Raw genomic sequence first — 12,500 nt, 5'->3', positions numbered from 1 at the left:
CAGGCAATAGTCCTACCTACCCTTCTTCATGGTTCCGAAACCTGGACAACTTACCGACGGCATGTTAAAGCCCTTGAGAAATTCCATCAGCGGTCCTTGCGGAACATCTTGAGAATAACTTGGGAAGACCGCCGCACTAATGTAAGTGTTCTTGAAGGAGCCAGCTGCCTCAGTATTGAGGCCATTATAATAAAAAACTGGTTGAGATGGGCAGGGCATGTTGTCAGCTCTTTTACTTAGAGCTAAGTGAAGGGACTCGAAATGTTGGCTAAGCAAGGAGGAGACTCAAAGACAGCTTAAAAGACAACTTAAAACTATGTGACACTGATTGTAAAACATGGGAGACCGATGCAGTGGAGCGATCTGCTTGGAGAGTTAAAGTGGAAGATGTGATTAACAGCTATTAAGAGAACAGAAAGCAGCTTCTGGAGAATCGTAGAGCTGCAAGGCAAGCTCGTCAGGTCCATCAACGGCCTTCACTCCCACTTAACAACACATGCCCCAGTTGTGACAGACGATGTGGCTCGAGAATTGGTCTCATTAGCACATAACAACCCATCAGTAACGACATCCCAGAGCATTCATACTCGAATCGAGTTAAAGTTAAGTATATCTTAGTTTTACCAGACCATTGAGCTGATTAACAGCTCTCCTAGGGCTGGCTAGAGGGGTTAGATATTTTTACGTGGCAAGGAACCAATTGGTCACCTAGCAACAGGACCTACAGATTATTGTGGGATCCGAACCACACTATATCGAGAAATGAATTTCTATCACCAGAAATAAATTCCTCTGATTCCGCGTTGGCCGAGCTGGGATTCGAAACTCGGACCACCGGATTGGCAGCCGAGCGCGAAAACCACTCGTCCTGCGAGGAACTACTCGAATCGAGTGATGATGATGATGATATATACTTTATATATATATATACTATATATATATATATATAATATATATATATATATATATATATATATATATATATATATATATATAATATATATATATATATATATATATATATATATAGCGAATACTACAGGGAAATGATAGGCAGAAATCCAGCGCTTTCGTCTTATTAAGATATCGTCAAGACGAAAGCACTTGTATTTTTGCCTATCCTGGTATTCGCTTATTTAATGAAATCACGTGCATCTACTGTGATTTTGTAAGCATATAAGTATAGATATATATATATATATATATATATATATATATATATATATATATATATATATGTATATATATATATATTGCATATATATACATACGTATATATACATACATATAAGACTTCCCCTTCGCTCAAGAAACCTTTTCTTGTGAACCGAAGCTCTATTATAAAATTACACAGGAGGTATTGACCAATTCATCCTATTGAAACTCAGCTTGGTATTCAAGCCACTGAAAGGAACTTCTTTAAATTTATTGCCACTAAATTCTCAATGAAAAGCCTGGACAGCAACAAGTCAGATTCTCTTGTACATATATCATTCCTTTCACTGCAATTTCGCGTGCACTTATATACGTACGCTTCTTGGTCGCTGGCACTTTTTTCTGACGCTTTTTCCTTGTGATTTTTAGCCCACTTGAGCTAAAAACTAAAGTGACTTTCCCGTTCAAAATATGTTCGTCGTTATATCATTATGTTACTACGTCTTCATATATCTCAGCCAAACGTGAACATTTCGTATTTCCTCGCTTTTACTCAATGATCACTGGATCAATTTCAACCAAAACAGACACCAAGGATTCCATATGAAAGCAAAGGTAAAATCTTAACGAATATCTGGAGGTGAAACAGTATTGTGCAGGTGATCAGTAGTGACTTCTCGGTTAAAGTTCATTGTTTTATCATTGTATCCTTTCCTCTCTTGAAAAATTTCGAGCGATATTGACAATGTTTTATTTTAATGTTTTTTTGCCCAATTTCTACTTCGCACATTGTTTTTTACTTATGTCCATTTATTTTTTTGTTTTTTGTATATTTTATATGACTGTGATATTCTGGCATGCAATGTTCTGATTAAATATTCTCGTCTTTATTGTGTCCTATACCTCATACCGCAGTTATCGAATAAATCTCTTTCAATGTCCTTAATAGCATTATACCTTAATCCAACATGGTTGCAACCACCATAGTTTGCTGACTGCCAGGTACCAATGCAGCATCCCGTCAGCCTCTCTTCGACTTGAAACGCAACCTGTGACCTCAGCCTCGGTAGACAAACTCGGCTCTAATCACGTTATATTATATATATATATATATATATATATATATATTATATATATATATATATATATATATATATATATATATTCAAATGTGTCATTGTGTTTGTATGAAGGTTTGGAGAAAGTGAGAGAAAGATGGAGAGACAGAGACAGAGACAGAGAGAGACAGAGAGAACGAGGAGTGATAAAAAGAGATTTATCCTGGAGATTGATGCGCAATTCTTTATCTGCCGGATACGTTTGTCACGGCATTTCTTTTTATTTACTTTTTGCTCGGCTTCCGGCGGAAATCAGAACTCAAGTGGCCTGGAACGGGTCTCTGACAGCTCTGCGGCCGAGCCAGCTGCTGGAATTCTTTTATATTTTTCTGAATGGAACGGTATCTCATTTCTTCAATGCACTGTGGGAGTCTGTGCCCTCATTTTATGGACGTGCAATTCACTTTCTTCTCTTATATAGCTACATATATACGTGAGTGAATATTTCACGCGGTGGTGGGCGCGCACACACACACGCACACACACGCACACATACACACATATATATATTATAATATATATATATATATATATATATATATATATATATATATATGTATATAATTATTATAAATTAAGGTATAAAGCCACGAAGGAAAAATAAGCAACGGAGTTTCTGGAAGATCTTTCGACTCGACGTCCTTACTCAGCTGAGTAAAGGACGTCGAGTCGAAAGATCTTCCAGAAACTCCGTTGTTTATTTTTTCCTTCGTGGCTTATACCTTTATTTATGGATTTCTCACGTTTCAGACTTTCGTGATTCAGTTATACACACACATATATATATATATATATATATTAATATAATATATATAATATTTATATATGGTATATATATATATATATATATATATATATATATATATATATGATATATATCAGTATATATATATATATATATTATATATATATATATATATATATATATATATATATATATATATATAATATATATATAACATTTTTATCAACACCGCTACTTATATACAATAATTTATCCACAAATGTCATTGAATATCTAATTCCCGCTATTTTAGGAATATCCTCGAGGGGAATGATAGCCGAAGGAAAATTTTTAGATGGCTTAGTGGGTTCGTCGACTGCAGTCTTTGGTAAGGTGCTGTGTCGAGTGTTAGAGACGCTCCAGTACCGTCGCATTTATCAGTTAAAAATTCCACTTCTTCGCTAATTTCCCTTTTGGGATATACCCGAAGTAGCGTGAATTGGATATTAAATGATATGTGTAGATTAATTATATATATAAATATATATACTATATATATACATATTTATATAAATATAAATATATATGTATATATATATATATATATATATATATATATATATATATATATATATATATATATATATATACATATGTGTGTGTGTATGTGTATTTATTGCATTGCGCCTATCCTCTGAAATTTTACAGCCATTTATATTGTTATAAAGTTACTGAATTTTTACTATCATGAATTGACTGTCATGTATTATGTGAACCACTCAAAGTCTATCATTCTACATCTGTCACTCTCCTTTCCATGTTCCCTGTTTTATTTATTTATTTTTATTTTATTGCTAGTATTTAAATCGTACTCGCCAGCTTAATTTCTTTTTAATTATGAAGAACTAGGTGGTCGCTTTTACGTTTCATTGCTCTGAACAGTCACCAAAGGATTATAAGAATCGGAAAGGAATACTTTTTTTTTATACAATACTTTAATTTAAAAGTATTTAACCAAGAATCAGAAGGGAAAGCGCAATAGACTGCCTTGATAAACTACCCATCAAATAACCTCCCCACACTATTTTGAAACAAGTCAGGAAAGTTAATATTATGCTCATTGTTCGTCAAAGGTTACAAGGTTAATGAGGGCTGCATTGCAGGGCTCTTGTGCGAATTCTTTCTCTGACTTTTTTTTTTACTCCATAAGAAGAATTAGATCAGGCTTGAAGGTTGAAAAAAATCTTTTATCATAACAATGAGTATGACGATTATTGATCGACCAACAAGAATGAACGTGTTTGTGATTTCAAATTCTAACACCAAAACTTGGGCGACCATAAATTATTGAATGATATCATGAAACATTTATAATTCATAATCATGACTGAGGCGCAATAAAAGAGAAATACTTTGGAAAGATAATGCACAGTAGGAGTGGTTATAATAAATTTTGTTATTCATGAGCAATACAAAAAGAAGCAAGAAAGACACCACAGAAGACTTGCCTGAAGAATTGAAAGAATTATAATTCATTATTTATGGATGAATTCAAGAGTAATAGGAAGGCATTTGCGAAACAATTCTTCGAACATTGCTCTAAACAATCTAGAATCAATAGGGACATCTAAGACTTCGCTGACTGAAAGAGAAGTGAATGATTTTATACTTTGCCAACTAAGCTCTACATACCGGTAACTAACCCCGTAGGGTGGCTAGTGCCATCAGTGAACTTCATGTGGTGTACTGTAGGTGTTACTAAAGGTTCTTTGCAGCGTGTCCCTTCGGCCCCTAGCTGTGACCCCTTTCATTCCTTTTGCTTTACCTCCATTCATATCATCTTTCTTCATCCTTGGTATCCACTCTCTCCTAACAGCGCAACTGCGAGGTTTTCCTCCAGTTACACCTTTCAAACTTAATTTCTCTCAGTTTCCTTTCCAACGCTTAATAACATCATAGGTCCCAGTGCTTGGCCTTTGGCCTAAAATCTATATGACATTCCAGTCCATTCCGGTAATCAGAATGAACCTGTTCTTTTTTTTATATATATATTGACTTACTCTTTGACGTTCTTCATGCGTCTTAAGTACAGCACTTACTAAGAACACTTACCACTTACTCCACCTACTGACCATTTCAAGCCCTGCGATACATAGGTTTTCTTAAATATCTTTTTAAATATCAACTGTATCTTCCTGAAAATTTGGCACAACATGTTTTACACCTTCCGCTAATATATGGCAATATAATTAAGTATCCTGAATTAATAATTAAGGCACTTTACTTAGAAAATTTTCAATTTCCTCAGTATTAGTTGCAAATATACGAACACCTGTCGTTTGCTTAGCCAAAGAGTTAGGAAAGAAGCCCCGCCCACTGCTCTCTTCCTTACTCTGTCTGATACTTATGAATGGAATAGTGTACTACCATATGTTTTTTTACGTTTTAAAATGTACACGAACTACCATTTATTACTGATTACTTTCCATAAAGCCAATTGTATGTTTTTATTTATCATGTACCTTTCTTATCTATTTCCATGAGAATGGTGTGGTAGTGGCAATTTTAAATTATTATTGGAGAAATAAATATGGAAGGAAAAAAACAGATCATAGGTTATTTAAAAGTAAGATCACTATATACATTATTTTATTAAATATATCCAATAAAGTATGTACAATATATACAGAACTTTTACAGATTTTGAAGTAAATTTATGCAGTAACCATGAAAACAGCATAGACATACAAAATAAAAAAACTGGTGGATAGATATATCAAAACTTATTAATTACAGGACTATATATACAAACGTATAAGGATATTTCAGCTCACGCCCCATCACTGTCTAAAAAAAGATCGTCCTCGATATCACTGGCGACGTTGACAACGATTGGATCTATGCAATCCCGGACGTTGTCAGTAAGCCAGTATTCGTTGTCGAAAGCTTGACTTCGTTGAACAGCTCCTTCCTACACCTGTTTAGTGACAGCAAGCCGTGCTTCCTTCAATCTGGCCTTTAGGTCTGCCCTGGTGAAATGCCGTAACGATGAACGTACATATAGCTTCATATGCGCCCATACCTGCTCGATGGCATTGAGTTCAGGATGGGCGGGTGGAAGGCGGACGACAATATAAACACACCTGAACAGCTTTAACTACTGCCCCTCTAATTATCAGCGGGTATATTTTCCAGTATATATATACTCTAAATAAACCAAGAGGTCATAATAATCTCCCAAAATAATGAAACACAAATAAACTTTATTGCATAAGCTAATTTGGATACATGAAACAATAATCCATAAAGTAATAAAAAAATGTAAAACACTATACGTCATAATCGTAGTACGGTACACTTTCATTCATATTTTGTTAACAGTGAGAGAAAGAAATGGGCAGGCTGTCTTTCCTAACGGTGTCCGAAAGTCTCAGTCAAATGCAAAGAAAATTGGAAATGTTCTAGAATAAAGTGCCATTATTAATCATTTTAGATAATTAGTTATATTGCCAAACATTAGCGGAAGGTCTAAAACATGTTGGGCCAAAATTTCAAAAAGATACAGTTGATATTTAAAAAGATATTTAAGAAAACCTATGCACCGCAGGCCTTGAAATATTCAGTAGGTGTTATTCAATTAAGTAATAAAAGGAGAGGTAGTGTATCTAAGAAACGTAGAAAGGCGTGAGACGAAAAGCATATTTGCTCGGATTTATTCATCAGTTTGTAAAAAAATAAAAAAAAAATAAAAATAAAAACCAAAATGATACACTATTTGTCTTGCTTAATATTTTTCGCACCTAATATATTTCATAATATGAATTGCGTAATTACATGCACATCCATTTATTACACAAAAATTTGGCATCTAAATAGCACCTTGATATCTATGTGCTTTATAAGTTAAAGAAGAGAGCCCAGAGATACGGACCAATAAACTATAAATCGATAAGTAACCTATATTCTGAATAGATAACAAAGCCTAAAATGAAGCAACGTTTAAATAAGCTAATATTATGATTAACCTTTTTACAAGTGCCTAAGTCATATCACAGTAACATCAGTGTGGACAATAATTCCGTATCACGTTAAACGTTCACTAATAAATGATACACGTTTTGAATATCACTGTCCTATTGTTATTTCGTTTTGCTTTTGTGTAATTCGTCTAAAAATTCCAAATTTATTCTTTTTTTAGTTAGTTTTTTTCATTTTGGCTGCAACAGAAAAAGCCCTTTTTGCTGGGAAGATTTTCTTTTTTATTCGAGTCGCATTTTCTTATATTGTTTTCGTCCTGTGAGTCACCACAACAAACCCTTCCTCTGCCGTCAAAAACAACCCTCGGATCTGAAGAGGCTTTCACGCACCCCTATCACGCCCGGACACACAACATATCCTTTCTCGTGTATTTCTTAAATTTGCCAGCAGCATTCTTCTCGTCTCGTCACTCCCTGAGATGGATTATGGGAATGGTGAGGGAGAGGGGGGTAGTTATGGAGCAGTGGGTGAGGGGGGGGGGGGTGGACAGGGAGGGTGCTAACGACAATTACCCTTCGCAGATGTCAGGATGAAAACAAGAGCGTCAGACGCCACCAGCAGCTCTTTTGTTCTGTCCTGCTCATAACTGTTTCCCAAACAATGCAACCTCTTCTGAGAATTACCGCTTCTCCTTGTGTCATCTTGTTTGTTTTCCCTTTGTTGAGATTGTTCCATTCTTTTCTTCGTCTTCCTTTACTTCCGTCTCATTTCGCCACGATGGCTTCTTTGCCTTTTCAGTGGGTTTCGATTCGCGAGGACTGTGTTGGCAAGATCGATCTGTTTTGTTAAGGCGCTATTTAATGTCTTGTGATTGCATTTTACGTATCAGAATACAGTGTTCACTTCCCACTTCCAACGCAACGCGGAAACAAAACAGAAGTTATTATATTTTTATAATAACCCATAAGTTATACTTACAACTGTAACATACCGACATATTTCTGCATGCCCGAAAAGATTTCTTCAAGCAGAAACTATCCGTTATGCAATCGAAACGATATAACGTATAAGCTCTGACTAAGGAATGGAATTTGTATTTTCTGACTATTGTATGTATATATTGCTCTGTCTAACAAACACACTTGTAGTGCAGCAGAGAGAGAGAGAGAGAGAGAGAGAGAGAGAGAGAAGAGAGAGAGAGTGAGAGAGAGAGAGAGGTGGGGGTAACTGACGGGAAGAACAAGGCGTTTCAAAACCATTCACATCAGTAGTGGTTTAGTGCACATCCTCTGGGTGGATAAAGGATTAAAAAAATAAAGTGACAGTGGTTATGGAAGTTTGCAGATCTGTACATGAAAGGCAGCCAATGATTGATAATGTTTGCACTTTAAATATCAATGGTGATCAAGAAAATGTAAAATCAATAATAATAATAAAATGGTTCGAAAAGTATTTCTTAAGCTCCCATTTGTTTTAGTGTGTGCGTGTATGTTTTTTTTTTTTTTTTTATAAGGGAAAAGAATTGCACAACGTGAAATGACATTGAATATCTATTTTCATTCAATCTGCTTTTCGGTCTTTATATCGGCATTGGCTATTTCTTACAGACTCCCACTTCTTTTGTAATTTACAAAACATCGGAATTTTAGGATGAAGGTTCTAGCCTCAGATTCATTACCCTTTCTTAAAGTGGGCATGAGAGAATGCATCCCGACGGCGTATGATATTCAGTGGTAGTCACCTATCTTAGTATTGACCAGGCCCAATGCCACTTTGCCACACTGCACTTAGATATGCGAATAATGTTCACGTAATCAAATTGCATCTGACTACAAGAGGATTAGTGATTGTTGCCGCAGGCAGATCTGAAGAGGAAACTTAAAGTTCAGAAAGCTTTGTTTAACCTGAAATAACTCTATTTGTATGTAACATTACTTACCAAGGGTGGCAAAGTAAGTGAATAAAGCAAACATTACTTTAATACTACTCCACTTTTGGCAGAGCTATGCTCCATGAGCATGGCCACTAATATGTGATATTCTCGAAATGATAGTACACTGCACGAGGCAAAATTTATCAACGCTCCCAGTTTTTGTAAATATCCCGGTAGAGGAAAAACGTGTTTAGCCGTAAAATGACGATACTACGAACCATGTAAACTTGCAACTGTCCACATTTAAAGTCAAAGAGATAGTAAATGATCGTCAGTCTTTTTGTTGGGTCCCATTTTATTGCAGTTGTTATCCACGAAACTTTGCGCTTTCGCTGTTTCAACTATTCACTCATGTAAAATTTGTGAAAGTAGTAGTTTAAATTTCGTCCCCCATATCATGCGAGGTGGGAAACGACCGGAAATTATTTTTCAGCTTGGTAAAGGGTGTTTTGCAAATATGTATAAATGACACGCAACCCGGTGCCCTTAACCAGCCCAGGCGGGTAAGAAAGGGCGAGGGAAAAGATTTGAGCTTAACCAATAGAAAACAACTGGCTCGCCTCCTTAAGGTCGGAAGGCTATAAGATTCCCAGAGTATAATGGTTGATGGAAAGGAAGCTTGTCACAGAACATCAAAACTAAAGATTGCTGGATATACACCTTATTTTTCTACATATATTTGGATTAACAGATCTACAGGATTATTATGGTATATACTTAAGTACATACTTCCCTATAACTGGTAAGGCAACAAACAAGTTTGCTATAATGCAAACTACCTTTCTGAAAGCTTAATATCTTTCCAAATAATCAGAAAAACATTTGGGTTTGTATTTTGGATATTTCTGTTTGTGTCGAGAATTGTCTGTAGATTTCATGAGCATTTGATACAACATGTTTTTCCGTGTGTTTCTTCGCGTTAGTATTTTAAAGAGTCTAATAATAGGCATAAGGCGAATCCAGTCTTATAAATAATATAATCCAGTAGGAGGTGAATCACCTAGAGACTAAATAGCTGCAATTCTAATAATAATCAATAATAATAAAAAATAATGATAATAATAATAATCTAATAATATAATATAATAATAATCCATTTTTCATTATGACGTTAAGCGCATGCGTATATATATATATTATATCTATATATATATATATATATATATATATATATATATCTATATATATATTTATATATATATGTACTATGTATGTACTTTATATATAGTACATATATACACACACATATATACATATATATATGATATATAGTATATTATAGATATACCTATATATAGATATACAAGTTTCTATATATTTTCTTTCCTATATCACTATACATAAATCAACCCCACATGTGTGAGGCGTCGACCGACTGAGACATCTCTCTCATAAATGCCTTATTTACACTAAGCACACTCCTAACGTCCAGGGCTCTCTGAAAGTGGATAGGATCTTGGGGTGGGGGGCGGAGCGGGGGATGGGGGGTGTTTATGATGAATAAAGATAATATGCCAATTGTGCCAGAGTAGAAGGACCTTTCACCACACTTCGATATCTGGATGGCGATTGTTCCAGTGCATTCAATTGTCCAGGAGTGTTTTGGGAGGCCAGTGGACGTTAGGTGATGATATCTCTGATATCTCCCTCTGTGTTATTCGTGATATCGAGCAGCGGTCTGTGATATCTCAGGCTACGAGTAAGGTTCCGGCGGTAGGAGTGTGGAACTGAAATGGAAAGATATATAGGGTAGGTAAACATTTGGCGTTGGAGGTGTAATATAGCAAGCGCAGTTTTGTTTTGTTTATTTAATGCTCGTTACTGACTCTCTCTCTCTCTCTCTCTCCTCTCTCTCTCTCTCTCTCTGTTGTTTCCTTGTTATGTAATAGCTTACGAGAGATATTGAAATAAGATATTCTTTGGTTTATGTGAGAAATTCTTCATTACCCAATATGACGCTGCTGATATATCTCTCTACAGCTCAGACAAATCCTCTGGCACAAAAAAGAAAAAATATATTCTTTTCATTCTTCTCTCTGTCGCTCCGTATCTGAACAAATCAAGTCTCCTGATGCTGCGGGGAGAATTGCTACTTTCTTCTTTTCTTTCTTTTATCTGAAGTTGTCGATAAGAGCAAAATGCCTCTTGGTGCATCTCGGGCAGATAAGATATATGTGGAAAAAAAATGTTCGGTGATACAAATCCGTCAGAGACCGAAATTCCCGGGAGAAGATGCCTTGAAGAAGAGGCTTTGTTCAAGAAGAAACCTTGAAACGAGATTCTTTTATATCTCTCTCGGAGGAGTGATACAAAAGTTCTTTTATTTGATCGCAAACCAAACGCTCGGGAGAAGTTTTTGGTGGCTTCATTCTGTAGGTTTTTTTTCACCGAATATAGGAACTTGCGATTTTCTATGATTACACACATACGTACATATGCTTCAATAGATGTGTGTGTGCATATATATATGTATATATATATATATATATATCTAATATATATAATATATTATATATATATATATATATATGCATATATACACAAATACACACACACACACATACACACACACACACACACACACACACATATATATATATATATATATATATATATATATACTATATATATATATATATATATATATATATATATATATATATACGCTTGTGTGTGTGTCCGTGTGATTAGTCTGTTACTCAGTATGTTATTTGTCATAATTCATATTTATATTTGATTCCAGTTTTATTCCCTTATCTGCCCTCGGATATTGTTCTTCTAAAAATTTGTGAGCTCCTAATGAACACTGTGGAGGGCTCACTTATGGAGTTTTCAAACACCTGTTTTAGAAATGACATCTTAAGTGATGATTCTCATCTAGAAATAATTTTCCAGTTGGATGTTCATAATGCACCAAACTACAAGAGCCAGTATAAAACAGCATATACAATATTTTGTAAAATAATAGAATAAAATAGAATAATAAACATAAAATAATAAAATAAAATAAAATAAAAGTAGATAATATAAAATAATAAAATGTAAGAAAATGGTCGATATATAATAAAGACATAGAATAATATAGTAAATATAAGATTAAAGGTAAAATAAAATAGTTAATATATAATAATAGACTGAAAATGAAATAGTAAATACAAACTAACAGAAGGGAATGAAATAATATACATAAAAACACAACGAAAGAGTAAATATAAAATAATAAAAATATTTAAATTATATATAAAAAATAATAAAACAAAATTAAATGATATTATAAAATAATACAGTAGAACAGTAACTATGAAATAATAAAATAGAATAAAATAGTAGATATATAATGATAAAATTCAATAGAATAGTGAACGTATAAAAATATGAAGTAATAAAACAGAGAAAAGCGGAAACTTGACCAGTGTTTGTAAGAAAGTCAAAGAAGTCTTAAAAACCATTTGCAAGCTCTTATATGAAATGTGGAAACAAACATTGCCTGAGGGATGATGTAAAACATTTGCTTATTCCTCAATTTTCATGGTATTTTGGTGCTTGCAAAACAACTTGACACACAGTCAGCTTAAACTTCATCACCTTTGTC

The sequence above is a fragment of the Macrobrachium nipponense genome, chromosome 10 (assembly GCF_015104395.2).
Source record: "Macrobrachium nipponense isolate FS-2020 chromosome 10, ASM1510439v2, whole genome shotgun sequence".
NCBI lineage: Eukaryota > Metazoa > Arthropoda > Malacostraca > Decapoda > Palaemonidae > Macrobrachium > Macrobrachium nipponense.
The sequence above is the reverse complement of the archived record's forward strand: the minus strand, read 5'-3'. Positions refer to the sequence as shown.